The sequence below is a fragment of the Pleurodeles waltl genome, chromosome 10 (genome assembly GCF_031143425.1).
Source record: "Pleurodeles waltl isolate 20211129_DDA chromosome 10, aPleWal1.hap1.20221129, whole genome shotgun sequence".
NCBI lineage: Eukaryota > Metazoa > Chordata > Amphibia > Caudata > Salamandridae > Pleurodeles > Pleurodeles waltl.
The window spans coordinates 843877000-843903894 of record NC_090449.1 but is presented as its reverse complement, the minus strand read 5'-3'; the positions used below and the strand labels follow the sequence as shown (position 1 = coordinate 843903894).

General features: G+C 48.0%; 1 protein-coding gene across 3 annotated transcripts in view; it reads right to left on the bottom strand.

Moving 5' to 3' along the window:
• HYCC1 (hyccin PI4KA lipid kinase complex subunit 1) overlaps positions 1 to 23169 on the bottom strand; it is a 361690-nt gene extending 338521 nt beyond the window's left edge. For 2 of the 3 annotated variants that reach the window (XM_069211535.1, XM_069211536.1), the window contains exon 1: positions 22491 to 22846. The gene's annotated coding sequence lies outside the window, so the exon portion shown is untranslated. Of the gene's footprint in view, positions 1 to 22490 lie in introns of all 3 variants that reach the window. The other variant, XM_069211534.1, reaches the window with a different exon arrangement.
• Positions 23170 to 26895: the final 3726 nt, after the last annotated feature.

Below are 26895 nucleotides of genomic sequence, written 5' to 3'. Positions count from 1 at the left end.
AGGTGATAATGATGTGTCTGTCTTCCATTGTTGACAGTTCCACCAGGGGTCTGTACACCGGAGGATGACGCCAACTCATCATCTGCCCCAGCGGATGTGCCCTATGGAGGAGAATGGTGAGCAGAGGGTCATGTACCACAGTTTGCACAAGGGTTTTGCACTAATGTGATTAAATCGGTGTGTGGCGTTGTCTGTCCGTATTTGTGCCCAAACGTGCTGTGACGCAGTTAGGTGCCCTGCCATGTGCCAACCTGAAATGGCGGCTGCCTGACCTGTAAGTAGGGACAAGGGGAAAGGAGGTAATTGCGCTAGCGTTGTGCAGCGTTGCGGTCGAAGACCGCCGCGCAATTCAGCATTGGTTATCTTTGGGCCCTATGGGTTCCAGGAGCCAATGACGATGTACGCCGGCGGCGACGGTACGCACCACCGCAGACGTGACTGACATTTTCTAGCTGCTCACTCACTTGATACCTGACCTTGAACAGGAGAGGACCTACACTGCAAGTGATGCTGTGACCTGTGTCTGGAAGCGACAATGGCTCGAGTTTCTGGGGAAAGGGCCCCCGCCTTCAGTGTGGAGGAGTTGGAGAGACTGGTGGATGGGGTCCTCCCCCAGTACACGCTACTCTACAGTCCTCCAGACAAACAGGTGAGTAAACTGTGAGCATGATGCGTGGGACATGAATGTATGGAGTGGTGTGGCTGGTAGATACATGTTGGGGGGGCTGAGGCCTGCATGTGAGGATGGTGAGTGTATGTGTGTCAGGGCATGAGTGGGAACTGGAGGCCAATGAGTATGACGAACTGGACTGGGAGTAAGTTCCTTTCTTACTATACCTTTCCCCTAGGTCAGCGCCCACCAGAAGAAGGGTATTTGGCGTGCCATTACTAAGGAATTACGGACCCTGGGGATCTATCATAGATGGAGCACCCACTGCCGCAAGAGATGGGAGGACCTGTGCTGTTGGAGCAAGAAGACGGCGGAGGCCCAGCTGGGGATGGCCTCCCAACGTGGAAGGGGTGCCCGTCGCACCAGGACCCCCCTGATGTTCCGGATCCTGGCGGTGGCCTATCCGGAGTTGGATGGGCACTTGAGAGCATCACAGCAGCCACAAGGGGTTGAGTACACTCTCATTCAGCTGACTCTTTGCGCTTTATGAGGTGCCTGGGTGGGGGATATGGGCTTTGGGTTCCCCTAAGCCAGGGTGAACTTGGTAGGGTAGGTCCCTTGTTAGGCAGGCTCTGTGGCACTCCAACCCCAATAGTGGTAGTGGCCATCCACAGCCAGTCAGGCTCCTATGGGTTCCATGTGTGCAGCAAATGGGGTTAGGCATAGTCCCCCATGGGCAGGTGATCTCCCTAAGAAGAGTTAGTGCATGGCCTAGTGCATAAGGCTGCTCCCTGTGTGTTGTGTCCGCCAACGGTAGTGGTGTTGCTGGCATTGACCATGTGTCTCGTCTGTCTTCCCCCCTTTTTTTGTTTTGTCATTCTGTCCTTGTGTGCATTAGCATCATCTGGCGGAGGAGCAGTGGCACCGGAGCAGGAGGGAGCTGCAACCCACATGGCCCAGGAGGGTGAATGTACGGAGTCTGAAGGCACGGAGGGCGAGGGGAGCTCCACGACGGGGACAAGAGGGGACACAACCAACAGCGACTCCTCCTCTGATGGGAGCTCCCTTGCGGTGGTGGCCACCACCACCCCTACCAGCACCGCCCTCCCAGCAGCCCCTCAGTGTGTTTCCCCGTGCCCGCTCACCCAGGAGGGTGGGCATCTCCTTCGCCCCAGGCACCTCAGGCCCTGCCCCAGTCAGCCCTGCTGCCCTCAGTGAGGAGGCTATTAACCTCCTGAGATCCCTCACTGTTGGGCAGTCAACCATTTTGAATGCCAGCCAGGGTGTCGAGAGGCATTTGCAGCAAACAAATGCATACCTAGAGGGCATTCATTCTGGCCTGGCAGCCCAACAGAGAGCATTTCAGGCTCTGGCCTCAGCACTGATGGCAGCCATTGTCCCTGTGTCCAGCCTCCCCCCTCCAACATCCACTACCCAGACCCAATCCCTTCTACCTCAGCCTATCCCAAGCACACCATCAGACCAGCATGCACACATATCAACACATAAAAGTGGCTCAGGCAAACATAAGCACCACATATCTCACAGGCACTCACACAAGCACCATCCCCACGCAGACACACCAACATCCATTGTCTCCACTGTGTCCCCCCTCCTCCACGTCCTCCATCTCCCTCCCAGTCTCGTCTCCACTCACACCTGCATGCACTACATCCTCAGCCACTACCTCCATCACCAGCACGCCCATCACTACACACCGCTCACGTGCAATCACCACCCCACTGCCATTCACACGTCCCCTGTGTCCTCTCCCAGTGTGTCTGTGAGCCCTCCTGCCAAAGTACACAAACGCCGGCACACACCCACTCAACAACCATCCACCTCACAACAGCCTCCAACCCATGCACCTTTACCCAAACTCAGCAGACGTACACCTCCTACAACCACTACCTCTTCCTCCACTCCCAAACCCCCCTCCATTTTCCCATCCCAGTGTGTCTAAAAAACTTTTCCTGGCTTCCATGGACCTCTTCCCTAAACCTCCCCACCGTCCTTCCCCTAGGGCCAGGTTGTCTAGAGCCCAGACCAGCACCTCAGCCACCAAATCGTCGTCCACTGTGGTCCCTGCAAGTCTGGGAGGATCAAAGGGGGCACCCATCAGGGCTGCCAGTGTGCCACCTACTGAAGTCAAGGACCACCCAATTCCGTCACCTGCCAAGGTAAAGAAGGGGCCAGCATGCAGAAGACAAGAGCCACACCACCCACCCAGCAAGGCCTCATCCAGAACCAAAGAGGACAGTGCCAAGGTCCCTGCAGCAACTTCCAAGGTGGGGAAGGGACACAAGAGCAAAGCAAAGTCACCTCAGGGCACGGATCCTTCGGGTGAGAAACTGGTGACCCACATTTCTCAAGACAGCCCAGCAACCTGTACAGCGGTGAGCACCACCGCAACAACCACCACCTGCACCGTCATCTGCACCGCCACCTGCCGCTACTACAGTCACCAGCATCATCCCAAGTGGGCAGCCTTCCGAGGCTGCAGGAGAAGGCCTGGTGTCTCCCTCAACTACTACAGACACCTGCACCACGGGCACCACCAGCAGCATCTCTGCCGCAGACACCGCCGCAGCCACCTGCCCCGCAACGTGCCCAGGCAGTGCCACTACAGCGGACATCAGCACTATCCCCAGTGGGCAGCCGTCCGAGGCTGCAGGAGACATCCTGGACCCTGCACACACTACATGAGGCACCACCACCAGCACTGGCACTACCTGCAGTTTGCAGCCTAAGCTGACGCAAGGTGGAGTGTGTCTCTGCCTCCATGGAGTATCATGCTACCTGTTACTGGAAAATCTTGTGGTTCAGACACCCAGGTGAGGGAACGGGAACTGCCACACCCCAGGTGCAGCATCACTGCCCACCAAACCCCTCCAGAACCAGTGGAGAAAGGTATCCTCTAACCCAGTCCCTAGCAGGATGGAGCACCCTGGGCACCAAGCGCCCTCCAGAACCAGTGAAGAAAGGCATCCACTGACCCAGTCCTTAGCAGGATGACACACCCTGGGCACCAAGCCCCCTCTAGAACCAGTGGAGAAAGGCATCCACTGACCCAGTCCTTAGCAGGATGAAGCACTCTGGGCATCATGCCCCCTCCAGAACCAGTGGAAGACGCCACCCACTTGAGACTGTGGCTTTGCACTCCCTAGGACCAAGCAGTGGGCAAACCACCCATTTGAGAGACTGTGGGTTTGCACTCCCCAGGACCAAGCAGTGGGCATTGAGCCCCCTCGAGGAGCAGTGGCATTGTCCCATCATCCGGCTGAGGTGCCCACCCTCCCCTTCCCCCTGAGGTGCCTGTGTGTTTTCGACCTGGTAGATGAGGAGGTAGACCAGCATCGGCAGGACCTGTAACTCGGGCTCCATGGCGTCCTGGTTGTTCGTTAAGTGTCGAGAGGGGAGTGGTTTCCCTTCTCTCTTCTGTTTCCGCCATGCTTTTGATGGTGGGTACCGCCCCAGGAAAGCTGGAGGATTGGTGCCTTGTAATAGTGTGGGAGGTACACTGTCTTCCGCCTGTCTGTTGGCGGTTACCGCCGCGGTGTTTGTTTCTACCGCAGTGGCGGTCGGAGTGTTAAAGTGGCTGTCTATGTTGGCGGTTTCCGCCATGGACGTAATTCCATTTTTGTTTACGCCGGCCTGTTGGCGGCATTACCGCCGCTTTATCACCGACCGCCAGGGTTGTAATGAGGGCCATGATGCCTGGCAGAGGACAGGATTGAGACAGGGACACAGCGCAGTATGGAACTCTGACTAAGTTGCAATGCAAAACGAAGCAGTTCTGAAGCGCGTTATATAGAAGTGAAATAAGAAACAGGAAGTTCCTCCATCTTGGGTTAGAAACTAAAGAGGTTCTGGAACCTTCTGGAAGGTGGGTAAGAATGGTTTAGCATACATTATAAATCCCCTCCAGCCACTTCAATACATGTCTTTCTCCAAGATGTAGTATCCTGACCTTTTTACAGATCTCCAGTACTTGTCTGGCCCTGGAGTGGCTGAGGCACAAAACATATGGGTCAAAAGAGCAATTCTCCAGGAGCACAAGAACTCTTCCAGGGAATGTAGTCTTGAGGTAGGATTAACAGTGACCTGCGTTTGCATGTTAGGATCCAGCATCACAACAGTATTTATGCATGGCATTTAGCCAAGGATAATTTATCACAATTGATTTACCTACAGGTGAAAGATCTACACTTTATAACATTTCCAATCTTAATAGGTGTAATCCACTTGTGCAGAGTGGCACTGCTCTCTGCATCAGTTTCTCCCAACCCTTAACTTCATACACCTAACTGAAGATACGCAGACCTTTCAGTTTCTCTCATCAATAGGAGCACTTGCGATGTGCTTAGTCAGTTTTAGTTTTATTTAACAGTGTTCGTTAATTAAAACCATTGCACAAACAATAAACGCAAGTAATAAGATCATAAAATACTAAAAGGTTGATTTTAAAATAAAATATGAAAGGTTAATTGCGGAATATTACAGCTGTGCTTTGCTCAAAATCAGTATCTATGAAATTCAAGTGTTCTTATGCACTTCAACATTATTGCTATATATCTACATATCACTGTACTGATATATTTTATAACTAAATATGGATGTCATTTTGTATTCTTCTGAAGTGTCCTTCATCTTCAATTATGCTTGCCGAGATGCTTGGCTCTGGGAGGCCTAGAAGCCATTTTTTTCAGAGTAGTACACTACTTGTTTCTGCAAAGCATAACATTGTTTTAGAGCTGGCAACTGGAAGCAGGATTTATGATTTACGGAGAATATTATACTTAGCACTGTATTCATGCATAATATATTCTCCTCAAGGATATCTCATGCTTCCACCTTTTCATTAGATACATTTTTACTAAAAGTAACAAGTTGCTGTTGTGATTAGGTTTCATGTGTAATGTGTTGAGAGAAAACATATAAAACCTGTTGTAAATTCCATGTATTTTAGTATTAGGCTCCAGCTGACCATTTTCTAGTGAGAGCTCTGGTCAGTTGATTTTATTCTATTTGCTGTGCTTCTTGGTATTTTTGCATTAAATACAAGTCAGGCTTGTGGCTTCCAGATGTGTTGTGTTGGATTTTTAACACAGGTTTGTTCTTTAAAGTAGTACTTGCCACAGTGGGATATTTTGTAAGTTTATTATGGTATATAATTTGGCTAAAACCTGCCTGCTCATGACAAACTACAGCACGGCAGCAAGAGTGGAAGAGGCTGGAGAAGTTCCCAGCAAGGGTCCGGGAGGCCTGCAATCACCTCACTGCCACACACAAAGAGCCACAAGCTTGCAGGGAAATTCAGGTGGCATGTGCTCCTGCCCCATTCTCAAACCCAGTTTCAGTGCTGTTTTCCTAAGTGTCTGATTTCTCTCAAGGACCTCCTTGCTGCTATTTGCTTAGCATTTTGTTTGAACTTAAGCTCTGCTTACTAAGCAGAAGGGGCTGGAGGGAGTGGTTTCTGCAAATTGACAACAGGGGATGCTGAGTAAAAGGCCCTCTATCAAGTTGCCCCACAATATCCCTTTAGTAACCCTGCTGTCCCACTGCTCCTCCACCAGGGCAAATCTCCATGCTGCTGCCTCCACCTGCCAGGGAAGATATGAGGGCAGGAAGGCACTAGTGTCTCTTACAACATATTCCTTGGGGGCTGGAATGCCACTTGCAGGTCATGCTGTTGTGACTGTTCATTGAGGATAGTGGATTCTGCTACTGGGGGCTTCACAGTCTACTGAACGAGAGTCCAAGAGACTCTGAGAATAGGGACAATAGGGATGTGTGCAGGCCTCTCACTCCATTGAATCCTGTTCCACCACTTATAAGAGAAGAGACCATAGGTGATGGTGATGGAAGGACTGCTCTGATAAGGGAGCTGTCTGGATCTGCATCCCAAGAACCAAGCAAAGCTAAAACACAAGCCTTATCCAGGAGGAGTTAGGGCAACTCTGCTCTCATCCATATCACTCAAATTTGACATAGACTAGGGCACTTTGTCAGCAGTGCCAGATAAGGGTGTGACTGTGGAGTCCCCATACATATCCAGTGAGAGATATGCAGGGCAAGTAACTTTTATTGGACAACACTCCTAAATGCACAGCACTAGAGAGGCATGGATGTGAGCTGTCTGGGTAGTGTGTGCTTCCACTCACCAAAGTGAGAACAAAAAGGGTACTGACAAAGGAGCGATTCATTCTGAGTGAGAATGAGTGAGAAGGAAACACTGCCTAGGTTGCGCGCTTCCTAATACTGTCATACATTTTGTGTTTTTTAAACCATCACACAATGCCCCCTACACTGCAAGCTCATTGTCACTGGCTAGGCCTGAGAAGAGAGCCACTGGCAGTCTGCACACAGGCTTGTTTGGCTTAAATATGGTGTCTGTGTGGTTTGTTCACTCCTCACTACTCCCCACGCACAGAATTCACTTCCAGTATGAATGTTAAATAGAATAGAGAGAGAGAGCATAGCCTGAGCTTAAGGCCACATGTTGCAACACTGCCTGACAACTGCCCCTTGTGCCACAGTGTAAGTGCCCCTCCTTCATGCTGAGTCCACCATCATCCCTCTAATTCTCCCTTTGCCACAACAGTCTCCTCTATTTATCGTGGACGAGTGGGCCCCATCTTGCTATGCCCATTTCCCTGTTCTGGTTATCCTAATACCAACACATTCAAACATAATGCAGAAATGCCTACTTACATTTACAGTTGTGTACCTGGGAGTGTAAGGTGACCGATGTGCCTGTTGAATTGTAGGGTCAGAAGAGTAGCAGTGTGAGTGAATACGAACTGCGGGGCATATGCGAGTGAACACAGGCTGCCGGGCATTTGCGAGTGAGGATGAGCCGCCGGGCATCTGCGAGTGAGGATGAGCCGCCGGGCATCTGCGAGTGAGGATGAGCCGCCGGGCATTTGCGAGTGAGGATGAGCCGCCGGGCATTTGCGAGTGAGGATGAGCCGCCGGGCATTTGCGAGTGAGGATGAGCCGCCGGGCATTTGCGAGTGAGGATGAGCCGCCGGGCATTTGCGAGTGAGGGTGAGCCGCCGGGCATTTGCGAGTGAGGGTGAGCTGCCGGGCATTTGCAAGTGAGGATGAGCTGCCGGGCATTTGCGAGTAAGGATGAGCAGGGAGCGCTCTGCGCCCGTCTTGAGCGCAGGGTGCGTGCTGTGCCCACTTTGTGTGCAGGGTGCGTGCCGTGCCCCTCTTGAGTACATGGCTGTGCTCGTCTGAGCACAGAGTGTGAGCTGTGCTGGCATATGCTGTGCTCATATGAGTGTAAGCAAAGATTACACCTTTACAAGTACAGGTTAAAAGGGTGTGCTTGTGTGAGTGCACAGTAAGGAATTAAGGGCCAGATGTATCAAAGGTTTTTACCCATTCTATGTCCATGGAAATATGTGTTCATACATATGGCCCTAAATTATGTGAGTTGCACAGCCAAGTAGAGAGCATGCACAATCTCCCACTCCCAGTCTTAACGGCGAAGCAGGCCACTCAGACCAATCATGATGCTGCTGTCATGCTGGTGACAGCAGCGGAGTGATTAGCCGGGAGCCTAGTGCAGCCAGGAAGAGGACAGAGGAGAGATTAACACATCTTCCTCCAAGGTAAGAATTCTTTTTTTTTTTTTTAAATGTTTTTCACCCCTGTTGACTAGCAGCCTCCACTGATGTCTGCATGAGCGCAGGGTGAAAAGTGAACCCCTTGTGAGTTGCTAACACAGAACCTTTAACGAAATTACTAATGAATATGCATGTATTTTGAGTGTTGGATTTGTGTACAAAATGTGTTAATCTAGAGGAAAATAATGCATGCATTTGAAAGTTTGACCACCTGAGTGGCCGCCAATGTTCACAAAGTGTACTTATTAATGGCTTATTAATATGAAATGTTGAGCTTACGTTTGATTAATGTAGTAATACATCATATTAAGGGTTGTGTATTTTGTATTAGGTTTATAAATTCCAGGCTTTAACTTAGGGGAGGTCTTGATCTAGTTGCACGCCCTCATGTCGAGCTGCGTTTCTTAGGCATTTAATAAAATGCCTGCTTAGAGAATGAAATTGTGATTTTCCACTGTGCTGACCTAATGTGCTCATAGCTAAGAGTCTTTCTCATGAGAAACTGCTTGTTAGAAGATGCTGTTCTTGCTAACCCAACATTGTAAATGTAATGTGTGTAAGACTGACTTTCCCAGGAGAGTACAATGAAGACACTGACTGGAGTATAAGCAGCAACAATATTGTTACCTGATGAGCCGGATGATGAGAACAGTACGGAAGGAGCCAAATATCGACCTGTGAACCATGTACTAGTAGAAATGTAGATTTGAAGTTTCAGTTTTATTGGACAAAATGTAAACATGCGATCCCTTGACCAATAGTGACTTGGAAAATAGTTTTAGGAAATCTAACTTAGCCAGACTGCACTGAGAAGAGGACTGCATTTGCCATTTTGACAACGCATTTGCCCATTTTCCAACTTGTGAAGAGACGTGCTTAAATTTAATACTTAAAAGACTTTGCCTTTTCTGAACTTTGATGCTGAATCCGGATGCCTTGCAGACCAGACTGATGTCCTGATGACGAAGACGGTCACAGCTTGCTGATCCAAACTGAGGATAGGTATATTGAGTATGATGTTGTTTGCTACGTCTATTTTATTTTCTTTCTAGGTAACAACTGCGCTATTTTGATAGAGCCATAGCTAGATGTTTTTTCCAAATTTGTGTTGACTAAATTGTTTTGCATGAAGCCTAACATGCTAATTCTAATCTGGTGTTAGTTAGGATCCTCACTAATGAAAACCGATACATGGAGTAACATTTGATGCCTTTTCTTTGCTGAATCTAAATGTATGTAATATTGTTTGTGCAATTATTCTTGTTATTAATTTGCACTGTAACTTTAGAATGTGTAGTAGCCCAAGCTTTGATTAGATTGTGATTCTTTCGTCGCTTTGGTCAGCCAGTGTTTCTGTATGTTTATCATTTGATTTCGACATTATCTCACATGACATTAGCTTTGTTAATATAGGGAAATAAATATTCTAACTTTTACATAAAGGTGTGGTTATTCATGAGTACAAGGTCATGGTGTGTGACAATTACTGACTCCTATTGATTACTAATGTTATTGATTGTCATTGATTATTGATCTGCATGTACTGGAGTTATGGTGGGAACATCTTAAGCGAGTCAAAAGGTTCATTGGCCTATTCGAGTCCCTTGTCATTTTACTTAAGGTCAACAGAGAGCAGGGTGAGCTGTGTGCCCTGTGTGGGTGTACCATGAGCAGTTAGCCTCTTGTGAGTGCAAGGTGAGAGGTGTGCTTGTGTAGGTTCAGGATGCAGCACAGACTTAATATCACTGTCAATGTGTTACTAAAGAGCTCTCTCCGCCCGATTGCTGCCGTTCCAAGCATCATCCCACTGGTCAAAGATCTGCTGTTTTATTGTTACATTTAGAACTTTCAGAGCAATTAATATCTACTGCAACTGGGAAAAGTGCCAATTAAACAGAAGCACAATTGTAGCTTCATGTGCCAGCCTCCCTATACGAAGAGAACATGGCATGCACTACCCTCGTTTGCTTCTCTGCCTTAATGCCAGGTATAAATAGGGGTATGTCCAAAACACACATTGCGGCTGCCTACCGATAAACCAGCAATAACGCCTTTCAATTATGTTTCTTGGCTTTGGTATCCTTTTCTTTCCTCCAGGGCTCCTGTTGTCTTGCGAATCTTGAAATGAAGAACATTAAATGGGGCAGGTCCTAGAGCAGCCAGTAATTACATGCTGTCTTTGATGGGGTCCATGTCGGGCACTATAGTCATGTCCTTAACTTTACAGGCAAAGTCACTTATTGATTTCTCAACAATGAATGCACAAACCCTTACGGTAATCCATGTCAGCGATACAGTTCTTGTTAACATTTCACATCATTTACATCATCGTGCAACTCCTAGGAGCGTTTGCTTTTAGGGATGCTGTGTTTCTGTGAGATATGTAAATGGAGGCTTTCAGAAAGGTGTAAGGCGAAAAGGGGCACAAGTGTGTAACAGAGGAAAGGGGTGAGGTTGAGAACGGGGGTGTCTGAGACACTCCAATGCCCACTACCCCGTTCACAAAACCTAGTTATGTCAGTCTCATATTTTTAGAGCTGAATCAAATCATTGTTGGTATTCAACTATCCGATACTGCTGACAAGCACTGGTAAAGCTGATACGTCTGATGTGTGCATATGTTCATTGTTGTGTGACATGTCTGGATGTGATAACAGAAAAGGCACAGCCAAGTATTGTGTGAGGCACAAAAGTGGTAATTACTGGCAAGGTTGCACTCTGTGTAAAGCACAGGACTTTAGTTCATTTGTTTAAGCCACGCCCCTAATAACATAGGCCATCCCTCTCGAAAAAGATTCCCAACTGTGCTTCCATTGCCACGTCACTTTGGAGAAACGCACTCTTTTTCATCCCAATTCCAACACAGCTTGCGCTTCTGTGTGTTGCAACTGCATCACTAAAGTGATTGAAGTCCTAATGGATTATAGTCACTGTAGTTATTCAATTACTTATCTCCTCACTTTTTGTTTCATGGAACTCCTGATAGGTATTTTGCCACATTCAGAGGAAAAAACTAGGCACGAAGAAGAAAAGTTTTGAACATATTCGAGATAGGAAACAATTTAAATTGTTGTACAAATGGAAGTGCGAAAAGAGAGCTATTTAGAGTTCTTGTCATCAAGTGGGTCAAGCAAAAGGAGCTAGGAGTCTCCTTATCATGGCAGATAATGTTGCCCTTGAAGAGAGTAGTTTTCAGAACTGCCCTGAAGTGGTGGTATGTAGCAGCAAGCCTCATTTACTAAGGAGCGTTTATGCAAATCCTGGGAGTTTACCTAGAAAAGAAGTGTTTTTTAGTAGTTTCTATTACTACACTTAATATCAGGTCTGGCTTTATACACGTAATGTGTCCTCCTGAAAGTTGGGTTTTGCTACCAAGGGATCAGGCATTGTAGGAGCTACAATCTTGGAGATGATGCAGTAGGTCTTTACAATGACGTGGGTCTACAAAGACAACCAATGCAGCTCTGCTAGCATGGGACTCACATATTGCAGTAATTCTTTAGACATTGAATGAGTTGAGTAGTGTCTTTTGGATGCTTGTGATATCAGCTATGGACGAGAGGGTTCATCTGTGACTAGACGTGTTGCCGCCCTTTAATGCCCCAACCACAATACAACTCCATGGCAGAACAAGGGAAAGGCAGTGCCCACTACAAGAAAGAATAATGTCCCTCAATCACTTGGTGGTGTAGAAGAAGATACACACAACAGGGGAAGCTGGCCCCCTAAAACCTGAAGGTCCTCTACTGGAAGTGCAAATTGTGCACTGGTAAATACAAACTACACAGCAGGTGGGTATTTACCAGGTACACTCTCTGAATCCAACACTATTGTATCCACAATTCTAAAGTGCCTAAACAGCACAAGTTGTTTGCCTGCCTAGGGCACATACCTGTGGCCCAGAAGATGCCACAGGTATGTGCTCCTACTTTTTCTGCCTCCAGGGTCATGGCACCGTGCAACTGAGGAAGCACTTTGATTCGCGATTACATCATATTATAGATGCAGGCACAGAGGTAAAGGATCTGTTAAGGGGATTGCGGACTGTGTGCTAGAAAGTGCTGGTGCACAGTCAAGGCGTACCCTTAGAACACTCCTCAGGAGGAGGTAAAGAGCATCCTATGGACCACACTCTCCCAGAAGCAATCATTCACTGCACTCGCCTGTAGAGGGATCTCTCCCGCCCTTTGAACTGCAGGCAGAGTTGCCACCTGCCAGACAGGCCGGACTGACTGCCTTAAATAACCGCCCGAACTTTTGCTAATATGAAGCCCCCAAGGGCAGACACAGGGTTGTGGCTGCACTGTGAGTACCACGTTCACTGTGAAAAAGAGTACCGTTCCAGTCTGCACTTGGCATGCCCATTTAAAGGTGGGCTGCAGCATAAAGAGGGGTTGTGCACTCTATAATATTGGCCCTGATGTGCACTAGGTTTGACCTACCAGAATTTGGATGAGCAACATTACCAGAATGCACTGTTGGCACCCAGATTCTAATACCAAGTCCTGCACAAACTGGAGTTTACAACCGACCCTATTATTACCTAAGCAATCAGGATCAATTACTTAGTGTTAAAAAGACAGATAAAGAACTGTGGTTCCGGAGTCTGGTACGAAAAAGTATGTGTTTTCTGTAAATAATCAATCAATCAATCAGAGTTTAAAGCACAGCTACTCACCCGTTGGGGTCTCAAGGTGCTGAGGGTGGGGGTGGTGGGGCGGTAGCGAGTACCGGAGGTGGATTAAAAAAGCCACGTCTTCAGTTCCTTTGTGAAGCTAGGGAGGGAGGTGGTTTGTCCGATGTGGATGGGTAGGGCGTTCCAGGTGGTGGCAGCGAGGTAGGGGAAGGAGCGTCTTCCTGTTCTGGTTTTCCGGATGTGAGGTACTTCTGCGAGAGAGAGAGAGAGAGCTGGGCTGAGCATAGGGTCCTGTGGGGTACGTGGAAGTTGAGTCGCTGGTTAAGGTAGGCAGGTCCGGTGTTGTGGAAGGCTTTGTGTGCATAGGTGAGGATTTTGAAAGTGATTCTTTTCTCAATGGGGAGCCAGTGCAGTGTGCGTAGGTGTTGTGAGATGTGGCAGTGCCTGGGTAGGTCGAGGATCAATCTGGTGGAGGCGTTCTAGATGTTTTGCAATTTGCGGGTGAGTTTTTTGTTGATTCTGGCATAGAGTGTGTTGCTGGTGATGAGGGTGTATGTGACGGTCTTTCTATGCTCGATGGGGATCCATTTGAAGATCTTGCGTAGGAGGTGGAGTGTGGAAGCAGGTGGAGGTGACTGAGTTGATCTGATTGTTTATGCTGAGGTCGGGGTCTAGGATGATTCCAAGGTTGCATGCTTGGCTGGCGGGGTGTGGGTGGCCACCAGGAGTCGCTCCATGCTTTGGGTGGAGGGCCCAGGATGAGTACCTCGGTCTTGTTTGGGTTGAGTTGAAGGCAGCTATCTCTCATCCAGTTGGCGACTGCTTTCATGCCCTTATGGAAGTTGTGTCTGGTCTTGTCTGGTTCGCTGGAGAGGGAAAGGATGAGTTGGAAGTCGTCGGCGTAGGAGATTATGTTTATTCTGTAGCTTCTGACGATGGTGGCTTGCGGGGCCATGTAGACGTTGAACAGCGTGGATCTGAGGGAGGATCCATGGAGCACTTCGCAGGTGGTGGGTGTGGGTTCTGCGAGGAAGGGGGTGAGTCTCACTCATTGCGTTCTGCCGGACAGAAAGAATTGGATCCAGTCGAGGGCCTAGTCTCTAATGCCAACTTCGCAGAGTCTTCTTATCAGGGTGTGATGGGAGACTGTGTTGAACGCTGCCGAGAGATCAAGTAGGATGAGTGCCGCCATCTCTCCCTTGTCCAGTAGGGAGCGGATGTCATCTGTTGAGGACAGGAGGGCCGTTTCAGTGCTATGGTTTGACCTGAATCCGGATTGGGAGATGTAGAGGATGTTGTGGCTTTCTAAAAACGTGGTGAGGTGGCTGTTGACTGCTTTTTCTATGACGTTCGCAAGAAATGGAAGTAGGGAGAAGGGCCTAAAGTTTTTGAGGTTGGTGGGATCAGCCGAGGGTTTCTTGAGGAGGGGGTTGATCTTGGCGTGTTTTCAGTCATCTGGGAAGGTGGAGGTAGCTAGCGAGCAGTTGATGGTGAGGCAGAGCTTGGGGCTGATGGTGTCTGCAGCTCTGTTGAAGATGTGATGGGGGCATGGGTCTGTGGGGGCCCCGGAGTGTATGGACTTCATGGTTTTCAGTGTATCTTCGGTGGAGAGGGGTGTCCAGGTGGAGATAGTGGGTTTGTTGGCATCAATGGTTGGACAGGGGGGTTATGCGCTTGGGTTGTCCTTGTTGAAACTGTTGTAGATGGTCTTGATTTTGTGGTGGAAGTAGGTGTGAGTCTGTCGCATAGGTCCTGTGAGGGTGGGATGTTCGTTGTCTCGCTGTTGGGTTGGGCAAACTCCTTGATGATGTTGAAGAGTTCTTTGCTGTTGTGTGCTTATGAGGAGATCCTGTCTTGGATAGCCTTCTTTCTGGTGTTTCTGATGAGTTGGTGGGGTGCGGTGGTGGCAGCTTTGAAGTTGCTGTGGGCTTCTGGGGATTTAGTGTTTCTCCAGATTTTCTCAAGGTGGCAACAGGTGCGTCTTGATTCCCGGAGTTCGGGGGTGAACCAGCTGGTTCTCTTTGCGAGGGTGTTGTTTTCTTTTTGAGGTGGGCTATGGTGGTGGCGCAGTAGGTGATCCACTTGTGGAAGGTGCGTGGTGCGGTGTTTGGGTCATCTTTGCGTGCGACGGTGGGTGCAGCGATGGCGGCGGTGAGCTGCTCGTCTGTTATTCTTTTCCAGTTTCTATGCAATGGCTGGAGTTGGGGTCTGGGGATGGTGAGTGAGTTCAAGGTGAAGTGGATGCATCGGGGATCTGTCCATGGAAGTTCCGTGGTGTGGCTGAAAGTGGCAGAGGGTTCCTGTAGTGAAGATGGGATCGAGGGTGTGTCCTGCCGAGTGTGTTGGCTCTGTCACGATCTGTCGAAGTCCTACATTGTGGAGGTTGTCTAGGAGGGATGCGGTGTTGGTGTCTTGTAGTTTCTCGAGGTGGAAGTTGAGGTCTCCCAGCAGGGTGTAGTTGGTGGCTGCGATGGCTTGTGCGGAGATGAAGTCTGTGATGGAGTTGGCAAAAGATGTGCAGGGTCCGGGAGGGAGGTAGATGATAGTTCTCTTGATGGTGGACGTAGGGCTGGTGTGTAGCTTACAGTGGAGGTGTTCCATCAGGTTAGTGGCTTCTTTGGAGTCTTCGGAGTGTGTGTTCAGGCGGAGGTTGGATCTGTGGACGATGACGATTCTCCCCCCCCTCCCCCCCCCCCCCCCAGGACGGCTGGGGTGACCTTTCTGGGCGATCTTGTACCCCTGGGGAATGGCGATTTCTGGGTCTGAGGTGTTGTTGGTCCAGGTCTCAGTAAGGATTGCGACGTCCGGGGTGATGCTGTCGAGGAGGTCCCAGATTTCAGTGGCGTTTATGGAGGGAGCAGACGTTGAGGAGGATGCACTTCAGGGGTTTTGGGTTTGTGAGTTGTTGTGTGTGGGTTGTGCTGGGTCCCGGGTCTTGGTAGTGGCGCAGGTTTATATGGCAGCGGAGACAGCTGAAGGGACCGTGTGTGTTGCCTGGAGCTGCTTGCTTGCAGTTGTTGTTGCGTCCTGGGTTGAGTGCGATGAGTTCATCTGCTGTGTATAGGTGGCGGGTGGTAGGACCAGGGGTCCTGGTGCTGGTCATGTTTGGGTTGCGGACAGGTTTGCCTTAGGCGCGCCAGCGGCCAACATTAAGTAGGGAGGGGAGAGGAGAGGACAGCTGGGAGGCGGGAGTGGAAAACGGTGCGAAAAAAGGGGGCTGGGCATCATCGGCAGGGATAGTACGCCTGAGAGAGGAAGGGGGGTGGGGCCGAAAGGGAGTGAGAGAGGGGGGAGAGAGAGAGAGAGAGAGAGAGAGAGCGGAGTGAGGGGGAGAAAAAACAAGAAGGAGAGAGTGAAACACAGAAAGAAAAAGGCACAAAAGGAACAGAACACGGAAGGAAAAGCACACAAGGAGTGAACAGAGGCAAAAGAGGGGAAAAAAGTGAAAAGAGGAAGAGGACAGCCCAGTAGAAGAGCAGAGCTCTCCCACAAGACACCAGGGATGAGGTGCAGGCACAAGCATGCGGGTGGAGGAGGGCCTCGAACTCTTGACAGAGGTCAGAGTTCAGAGGAACAGAAGGGCTTACTTGCCGGTGGAGCTACAAGGTGGCAGAGCAATTCACTGACTAGGTCAGTGTGGTTGCTGCTGTAATTAGTTTAAAGCCAGCAGTCAACACCCAGCAGGGATGAGGGCGGGGCTGTCTGAGGTGAGAAATGCCCATACTTTTGGAGACCTTCAGAAAGAGCAATTTTAGTCAGTGTTCTGGTGAATCTCAAATGTGTGGTTAGCCAGAACTCAAAAAGCCTCAAAAGTATAGATCAAAGATGACAGCTCCAACATATTCTGGAGTACATCCAATGTAACCTAACGCAAATTTTCTAATAGTAGTTTGGAAATCTATTATTGACACTGAAACTCTATGGACACCATCAGCAGACCCCTAGCAGGAAGGACCAGTAGCAGTGGGTTTCTTAGCAGTAACAAAGCATAGAGGAACAGTGCACCCAGCTACCAACAGTTCAAAGTGAAGGTAGCAACAATGCTAAACATGTACAAAAGGTACTGCCAGTGCTTAATTTGAGCCAACTGTGGCAGGTGAAGCCCATATGCATTCATTTTCATGGACTGGCCCTTTTTTTCCTCATCAGACTGACTCAGAGATAAAGAGAGCGAGAAAAGCACACGAAGAAAATTAGGAAAAGAAATACATAAAAACTGTGACAAATAGAGAAAGCAGGAACCTTCAAGCGTGAAATAAAGGGGCAGGGAATGTCTGCTAGTGGATTTAAGGAGCATGAGGTGAAACCTTGGTATTTAGCATACACAAATTCAGTTGCACGGGTGGTGGGTTTCTGAGCATGTTTTTAGGCTCTAACTCGTATTCTTTTACAGTTTACAACTGGGCACTGCCATTCACTTAGCACATCTAAGGACACCTTTCACTATGAAAACGAATCTGCTCTGGGTGTGTGTGTTACGGGCTGGAGTCAGGTAATCACTAGCTTCTCTAAACTCATGTGCAAAGAGAGCTCAGAAATTTTTGCATGACCAGTTTTTTTTATTTTATTTGTTTATATAGCTCACCTTACAAACCCAATTTTCTCCAGGCGCCTAATTCTGTAATATTTGTCCCCTGATGTATAGAGGAGAGGGTGTTTGACTGAGGAAGCGTGTTTCATGGGCCAGTGAATTACAATACATATCTCACTGCATAGAGCGCTGAATGGGGGAGGCTTATCCCACTGGAGGCTGAGAGGAGATGCTCTTTGTCCCACTCGTATGCACACAGCTGCCAGCTAACAGAGAGATCTTTCTGGCTAGAAAGATAGGGCAGTAAAACAATGTACCCCCACCCCCTACTGGCCTGCAGCATGGAAAGAGAACAAACCTCTCACAGCTCATCATTCCAGAATCAGACATTAACTCATAGGAACATGTCTGCGGCCTACTCTCCTTTCCTTGGCCGCTTCAAGGAAAAGGCACTGATTCATTCCACAGAGAAATAAATACACAATTTACTGACCTAGAAGACTGTTCTGTTTCCAGTACACTAGACATATGGATAATTCAGCCCATCTGCCTTTTAATTCATAATGTTCAATTTCACTTTATTCCTGTGCATGATGACAACCCATAAGACGCATTTTAAATGCAGGGACTCGCTGTAGGCTTCAGGCCAAGACTATTAATGTCGTAATAACAATCCCTGTCACTATTGAGGGGGCCTCAGCACCCTTAGCTTCGCCTTTGGAGAGGTGACCTAGGGGTTGCCCCCACCTTTGACTCATACATTGGAAGCAAAACTTGATGGCACGGAAACGGAGGAAGGACAAAAGGGGTTTTCAGGTTAATTGGATTCACACTTCAAAGATGAGGACCTGGTGAGCTGGGATTCCATTGGTTAGGTGAACCTTTCAAGTTTTAAACAATGCTTATTCCCACAAGAAGAAAATGACATGGGAGAGAACATCCATTTTGCCACTTGAATAGCCAAATCATAAATAAAAGAAATAGGGATTCCTGCTGCTCATCTGAACAGGTGGTAACGCAGATATATTTTTTTAAGTTATGCAACACGACCTACAAAAAAGCTCCTACTAATTTAAAGCAAAGAAGACACAGCTGAAACGTTTAGAGCAAGAAAAAAAGATCGATGGTAAGAGAAAGCCCTGTTATAACTGCTTCGAGAAAAGAACGACACTAGCAATTATCCTTTCCAATTACACTGAAGAGGACATGGGTTTTTAGCAACCGGATAAACAACATGAAGATGATGAAAATACAAATACTGAAATTGACTGTAAACATTATTTAGTGTAGATATAATCATTAAAATATTATGGCTAAAAACCTCTTAATTTGATACTTTTTTTTTTACCTTGCATATTTTATTTCGCACCTTGCTGAAGCAGCAATCTGAAATAAAGAATTAAAATCTGGGATTTTTTCGGCCGTTCATATATTGTAGTAAACATTTTGCTGCTAGTACAGCAAAAAAAAAAAAAATTGGGAAGTCAAGAAATGCAATAAAGGGTTTTCTCGTCACAAACAGAGCAGCGCCCGGAGCAAAGTTGCAGAAGTGTTATGTGATGAAAGCCCTTGTGAAACCCCGTGTCTTGAAATAGCTTCTTAAACCAATTAGAGGATACTAAAGAAAATGTCAAACAAGTGCACGCAAAACAGGCCCACGCATTAACAATTTCACTTTAACACTGTGTATTGTCTAACTAATGCCCCTGAATTAAAATCATATATTTAGACCCAAAGCACTTGCAACCTATGTTAATACAGGCAGCGCTTTCACGGTTCAAATGAACATTCCTATAGTTAGTTACTGTCTTGCAGGCGACCTCTACAATCTAGATTTAAAATAGTTAAATAAATAAAAAATAAAAGAAGAAGGGGAACCCTCACCCACCAACTTCGGTAGGACTCAATGTCTGGTGCTATAGACCCGCCCCAGGAGTACATTAAGCATGCCAACTCAGTCAGTGGGAGAGGGTTTGAATCCTTTAAATAAAAAAAAGTCTTGAATGAGGAGGTTGTCTGCAATCAGTAAGGCAGTGTCTAGCTATAGGTCCGGGGTTCAAAGTTCGAATTGCTCATTTTATATCTTTGCAGTTACAGAGGGGAGAATACAAGCTTCTGGCAGCCCACTCCTCTCTTTCCCCATGTGATTATTGAATCAAAATCGCTACCAGGTTTCCCTGAGTCCAGGATTGAGTACCTAATGTGGTCCAGTGTTTAGGGTTGAGCGTGCAAGCGCTCTGGCCCCTGTTGTAATCTCTCTGTGGACTTTTAACCACACCCATGTCACGCCCATCAGTTAGGTTGGTTCGTGGGCTTGCCTTTTAAAATTCACTTGATTTAATTTGGGAAAGGCATGTATACATCGTGCCTTTTCCAATGTTTATCCCTCCTCAAGCACACTGAAAACATACGAGGCTCCTTGTTTTCCGCATGGCTTCTGGACTACTTTTTCCTTTTATTTCCTAGTGGAGAGCTTTGCATGACACTGACCCTGTTACATGGATGATTGCACTTTTGCAGGTTAAATGGATAATTGCACTTTTGCCGATACCTCTGACTGCGAGTGAACTTCTGTTTCCTTTTGTGTCTCTCCTTCACGCTCAGGGTGCCAGTTGGCTTGCTTAGGTGAAACTGTGTTACTTTTTATTTTAAGTTCATGTGGCAAGAATAGTCTGGTTCGGGGTTTACAACGCTAATAGCTATAACTCGAGCAAATGTGAGTACCCATTGCATTGCAAATGCTTGTTTTATAGGCATCCTGGTACCTGCGGTCCTGTTTAAAAGCAGGTGCACATCAGAATTCAAACAAAAAAAAGGTATGGACTTGGAAAACTTCCGGACCTGAAATAACTGTAGGAAGGACACGTCATGTCTAAATGCACTAATGGAAAGGTGAGCAGCGCCTTGGAATTTCCTATCACACTTTGTATCAGTAAGAGCTCACAGGTACCTGACATTTTAAGGTATGAGCCAAGTGAATTCTGGCCAAGGCCCCTAGCCTTTCAGCAGGGCCCCAGATAGAGCCAGCTCTGTTTTGCAGAGTCTTGCCCTGATGAATTTGGATAATACTTAAAGTCTCTTGAATTTATTTTTAATGTTTGTGATACGTGATAGTCTATTACAGATGTTTTGCACAGAAATGTTGTGTTTATATTTAATGCAACATTCATTAAAAAGTTTATTTTTGTTCACCTTACGTGTGAGAAATCGGAGTTGCTAGAGATTAATTGCAGTAATATTATTTAGCTGCTGCTATGTTACAATATTAAAAGTACATGTCACTATCCCTGAGATGCAAACACATTTAGAAAGTGGCCGTGCCTACCCGCTGTCAGTGACCAGACCAAAGAGTCCTGTCTAAAAATAGGTGCACGTCAAAATTCAAAACAAAAAAGGATATTGGAAAGAGCTGAAATTAGATCATAATTTCAAAGTTAAAATTGGATCATAAATTAAAAGTTGTTCTGAACAGGGGTTCCCAAAATCTGTCTAGCCCAGGGCCCCTCAAAATCCTTAAAGTGTCCCTGGGTGAATGAACATTGGTCACTCTTATAAGGAAGGCAGGGTAAGCACCTGTACCATGAGCCAGTAGGCATAAAGTCCTGGAGACCACTTGTAGCCACCACTTGTCATTCAGTCAACAACACTAATCATGCTGGGGCTTGTATACCCATAGCTGTCATGGAAAAAGTGAAGCTACAAATTCATTTAGACTTCGTAGTGATGTCTGTAAAGACAGGGTAGGGTAAAAGCCGTCCTCGAGACAACTATGAGAAACAGAATAATGAACATAAAACAACGGCAGCTAGCCATGAAGTTAAGAACAGAGTACAAGGATAAACGCAAGGGAACCAGGTCAAACAAAAGCACAGCGGGGAAGTGCGAACAAAACAACTGAAGCCTCCTCTTGCTATGAAGGAGCCGGGTTCAGATGCCAGCAGCTTCGTCTGAGAACCACAGCTGAATGCCCCGTCGGCCTGTCACTGCTACAATAAACCACCTTTTAGTCAATGGATTACAACGAGCCGATTCCTCAGTTTGTAAACACAGGCAACGAAGCACTCGTTTTCTACCTTCTCTGCCCCGCAAGTACCACGGCCCGACTGCCTGCGTGCACCGAGTGAAGTGAACCCCACCGCCTCGCACTCCACACTCTCAGTGGTTTCTGTTCCCGTCCAAGGATAAGCTGATACGAACGGGGCAGTGGCCCTCCTGGCAGGCGAGATACATGACTATCTGCAGCCTGCGAAGATTGCCTACACCCTATGAGCTGTGACTGTAGGCGAAACAAATTAGCAAACAACTACTGTAAACAAACACTGTTAGTATATCACACAATTTTCTCTACTCGGGGAATACGTAAATGGAACTGGGTCTGCCGACAACGCGCTTTGAGTTAAATACGTCCCTTCTTGGCGAAAAAAACTTGTCACTTGGAGGCAACAGAATTAATCTCGGATACAGGATGCCTGTCGTAGGGATATGTAAATTAACGTGTTACTGCACAACAGCTACAGTGTATCGTACAATGTAATTGCACCTCAAAAGTACTTGCTTCTGTGGCAGCAATACCTAGAACATCTTTACAGGCAGCAACAGCAGGAGTGTGCCTGGGCACAGATACAGGACCAATGGCATCCGAGACGGTGACAGCTGCCAGAAACCATTAAACAGTGCCCACTAGGCCTGCGATCCCACACACCCGGAATGTAAAACGGCGAGCACAACCAGGACCGTAGGCAGTGCCACCGACCCGTATGCCCAAAAAACAGGCAATGCAAGGCAGCACGTCCAGCCAGGACTGTAGACAGAGTCCGCCAGCCCTACGATCCCATTGACAGGGAGTAGAAGGCGGCGAGCACAACCAGGACTGCAGACAGTGCCCACCAGTCCCGCGTGCCCATAAACAGGCGGTGTAAGGCCAGGTGCCCACCAGCCCCGGGTACCCACCTACACAGAGTGCAAGGCAGTGTGCATAGCCAGGACTGTAGACAGTGCCCACCAGCCCTACGATCCCACAGGCGGCAGAGCGCCCACGGAGTGCAATGCGCTGCGCACAGCCAGGGCTGTACTTACCCAGTAAAGTTGCGCACGGAGGCTGCCCTCGCCGCCCTCTCGCTTACTCTGCTCTCAGCTCAGACTCCAACTTTCCCTCTCCGGGAAACAAACAGCTTTCACGTGAAACAATCTCCACAGGACGACAAGAGACACTTTCTCTTAGGGGAAGTGCTGCTGGCGAGGGGGTGGAAAACAAAGAGCTCCATGGGAGCCGGGGCGGCTGCCTCCCGGCGTGCAGCGGCTCATCGCAGCCTCCCCGCTCCGGGCGCCACACCCCCGGGTGACTCAACCCGCCGTCCCAAACCGACACATGACGTCAGGCAGCAAGCGCGGGGCTCGAAGCGCTCCTTCTGCCTGCCAAAAAACAGAAAACTAATTCCTTGTACGGCGCCTTGGGACCGCAAGTGGCATTCCGCGGTTGTGCCGCTGGGGGGCGCTGCTGCGGAAGCCTCCCGGAGGCGGCGCGAGCGGCCCTGCGCCTGCCCCGGGGACGCCCAGCGCTGAGGGAACGCACGGATCCGCGCAGCCCTTGTGCGGGAAGGGCGGGCGAGACAACATGCTCAGCGCTGGCAGCAGCAGCGACCTGACTCGTGACAGCGCTCGCCTTGCAGATCGGCTCGTCGTGTTCGCGGATTACAGGGCAGAGTCACGTTCCACCGCTTTATACAGCAAAATAATAACTAGGCACCCAGCAAATAACCGGCACCTCTCCCAGGGGCCTCTTTATGAAGAACAGCCCTGACTGTTAGTAGTGGCATGTCCGGATTACTTCCGGTAATCCTTGTTAGTCCGATTACTCTCTCCTTCGTCACCGTTTTAATTGGTGCTCATGGACTTGACCGCTACATCCATTTCCACTATAAAACATGCTGTTAGCTCGCTCTCCGGGGATCACAGTAAATACACTTGAAGCTAGAATACAGCTCTGGCGACCCTCGGAATTAAAGCAAGGAAGAGAAGGGATTTAGTAATATTTTAATAAATTACTGCTAATCTCGCATTATTATACGTCTGTCCTTCCAGTCACAGTACCTCTTACGAAGTGAGGTACCTCGAGACGCAGCTAGACTGCAGCTACAATCTGAATTCCAGTAAACTCGCTCCATTTCAAAGGATCTTCTTTTACCCATAAAATCATACCGAATGTTCTCCAGAGTGAAGTGCCAAAGCCCACTAAAACGAAGCCATAAAGTTTGATATCCCAACCTAACCAACTGGAGCAGAGTCTCTGGAAAAGGCATTACCCCAATGACTGTGGTGACCAGTGCCAACCTGGGACTAAATTTGTATAATATCTGCCAATTTACTATGTTGGGAAACATTGTGTCTACCCTCGAACAGGGCCCGGAGACAAGGAATCAGGTGATGGCGAACTGGCGGACGGGGCTGTCTTTTGTACTTGCAGCCGAGTAATCCACCTTCTACCGTTTTACTCTAAAAATATTTGTGATCAACGTAGTCTAACCCTAGCGACAGATGCACCAACGTTGATTGCCCCAATGAGCTGCTAGCAATTTTCACTATTTGGCATCATTAGTGCCAAACCTTGTCCATAATGTTGCACACGTTCACAATCATTTACAAACGTAGCTCATTTGTAACGGGTCCTTGGGTCTCATTTAGATTGGGATGCCAGCAGTCATCTTGCCAGACTGCATTTGCTGTTCCCTACACCTTATCATCTGCTCCCATCAGTGCTTAATTTGTAAATAAGAAGGTGCCGGGCCCAAAGCCCCTCTCTTAAACACGGGGCTGCTGCAATTGAATGTGTGAACACGGAATACTGAGGCGGTGTAATCTTAAAGCCATCGCTGGCCTCTTCAATCCATATAGAGCCACTCCTTGCCCCTTCAGCTCACTTTAGCAGCATTCTACTTTCTCCCTTTGTGACACTTTCGTTTTTCCCTTCCTCTGCCTGTCCCATATTGTGTCTTTTGCTCGCAGCAAATGCTTGAGGCAGAAGAATAAGCCCCGGCACTCAAAAATAAGTGCTGGTGCTCAGCACCGGAAACAACAAGCACAAATTAAGCACTGGCTCCCATTCCCATTATCATTCTCTTCCTCATCCCAGTTCTTACTAAATGAGGTTTACCTCTTCTACTCCCTGTTCCCACACCTTGACAAGCCTTTTTTCGATTTCCACTCTCACTCCAAACTCCTCCCATAAAACCCTCCCTAATCCCCAGCACTTCCTGTTTTTCCTTTGTACATCCATACCCACACAGGCTTGGAGTGGTTGCAGGGGCACCCCTCTTTTTCTTACTTTTTTATAAGGACGGGGCACCTCCCGCACTTTTTATTTTTTTCATATGCATTCTGGCTTGGGTTTGATTTCATTAGGATGGAGGGGTGGTTTTTCAGCTTTGTGGCACTGGCCGGCGGGTGGGGCTATGGGGGGGATTTGGGAAGCACCGTTCTTCTGTCTGGAAGGAAGAGTGTTAGGTACACTCTTCCCTGTCCTGATGTGTTGCTTTGGGGCCCCACTTTTTATGTATGATTACGGTGCTATGGCCTGCACTGCCTTAATTTTTTGGATTCCCCATGCCGTCTGGGTTACTGTGATAGTCCGTCTGTCTGCGCAGTGGGAGTGAAGCAGGGGCAACATTGGGAGTGCTGTGCTGCTGTTTGAGTTTGTCCGGCAGCAGGGGCCTATTGCCTTGGTCTACCACAGTGTGGTGGCCTGTGTGGTGATTCTGGACAAGGTAAGTCACGCACGCCATTTTTTTTTGCCTTTACACTGTCCCCTGTCAATGCTACTTAGTTCTGTTGCCTCACAGTAGGAAAGGAATGAGCCACCAATCAGACATTTTTTTATGAGATTCTTTAGGTGGTTTGCGCCCTGCCTGTATTTGGGAGGAGCTGATGGGGGTCGGTGTTGGTTCCTTCTTTATTTGTTCTTACAGCAGGTCTTGCAGGGAACACTGGTTGGTTGTATGACAGGTCCTTTTTAGGCCGAGCCTAAGTATACGGCCTGCCTGTTGTATATACTTTTTTTTGGTCTTTCTGCTTTATCATTCGTTTGTTTCAGTGTCCTTAAAAAAAATCCTTGCTTGCTAGTGGTCAATTCTTCCTCTTTGTCCCACCTTTTCATCAGTTGTACACTTCCCTGGAGCATGGCCCCAGTGCTTGTACCCTTCCACTTGTGCCACTGTAGCATGTGCTTAGAGACTACTTTTTTCTTAGGCTAAGAGCATTTCACCAGAGTGCTGGATGTTTTCAGTGGCTCCAGTCTGTTTCTGTAAACAGGGCTGTAAATCATGTTCTTCTCTGGTTACATGTGCAGTGCATTCAAATACTGAGGTCAAATGTTAGAGGCTGTTTTATTAGGGCGCCGGTTTCCACCCCCTGCTTCATAAAGACAATCATGACCATAGCTATGTTTACATTGATTTCCTTACGTGCTGGTGATGCGTAGAGAAAATCACACGTTAAATATTTAATGTATATTCCCCCAATTTCAGATGGCCTCCGCATGTCATGCACAATAACATCATTAACGTCATGACAAGGGCGTCTCTTTTCCTTCGCCATTGCTTGTTTACGTTATGCCACTGCCCTGCCCCTCCTTCACCACCCACAACGAGAGGTAAACATAACTTTGCTCTGTCACTCCTTCCCCTGGCTCGATCAGGCAAGGGGGTGGGAGATGACGGTAACATAGGAGTGTTTATAAGTTTTGTAGAGTGATGATCGCTATCTTCCGAACACTCCGGAGTACCTGATGGAAGTTGTGTGCGTGTGTGTGTGGGCTGAGAGTGCTGTATAGGGGGAGGACGGCACTAGAAAGGCTGCGGTTTTGTGTACACTAAGCTCACATTTCCAGTTGCTCATACTTCACTGTGTTTCCAAATCTCTCTCCCCCATTATACACACCTTGTTTAAGCACTGTCAGGCAATCACTCTGTTTACAACGGTGGCCTTTAACCCTTGACCTTTCACTTCTCACTTTGCCCTCTCGAGATTAATTTGCTTTTTTTTTTTGTATATTTACCCTTTGGCTGTATACTGGGTTGCACTCTCCTTGTCCACCTTGTCAGTTTTCTAAAATTACACCAAAGACCTTTTTTAATTGGCTACTTTTGCACTCTCTCTTTCCCCTCCAAACCCCAACTCTGCTGCTGGTCTACATATGAGTGTTTTGAAGCAAATTGGTCCTTGTCACCTCCCCCTAAACCACTTGGATTGTACTTCTGAACATGTTGACAAGTCTCACATGCGTGATGTCATTCGCGCAACGTCTGAGGGGCTGAGAGGGACAGGGCACCCTCAATCAGTTCTCAGGTGTCATAGGGGCAACTTCTTCCATAAAGGGAGCAGTGTTCACGATTATGGGACATGTGCTTGCAAAGCAGAGTGGTGAAGCCCGCTCATCTCCTGTGCCTTGAGACCACTTCACTATGACAGTGGGTGTGATATTGCATTG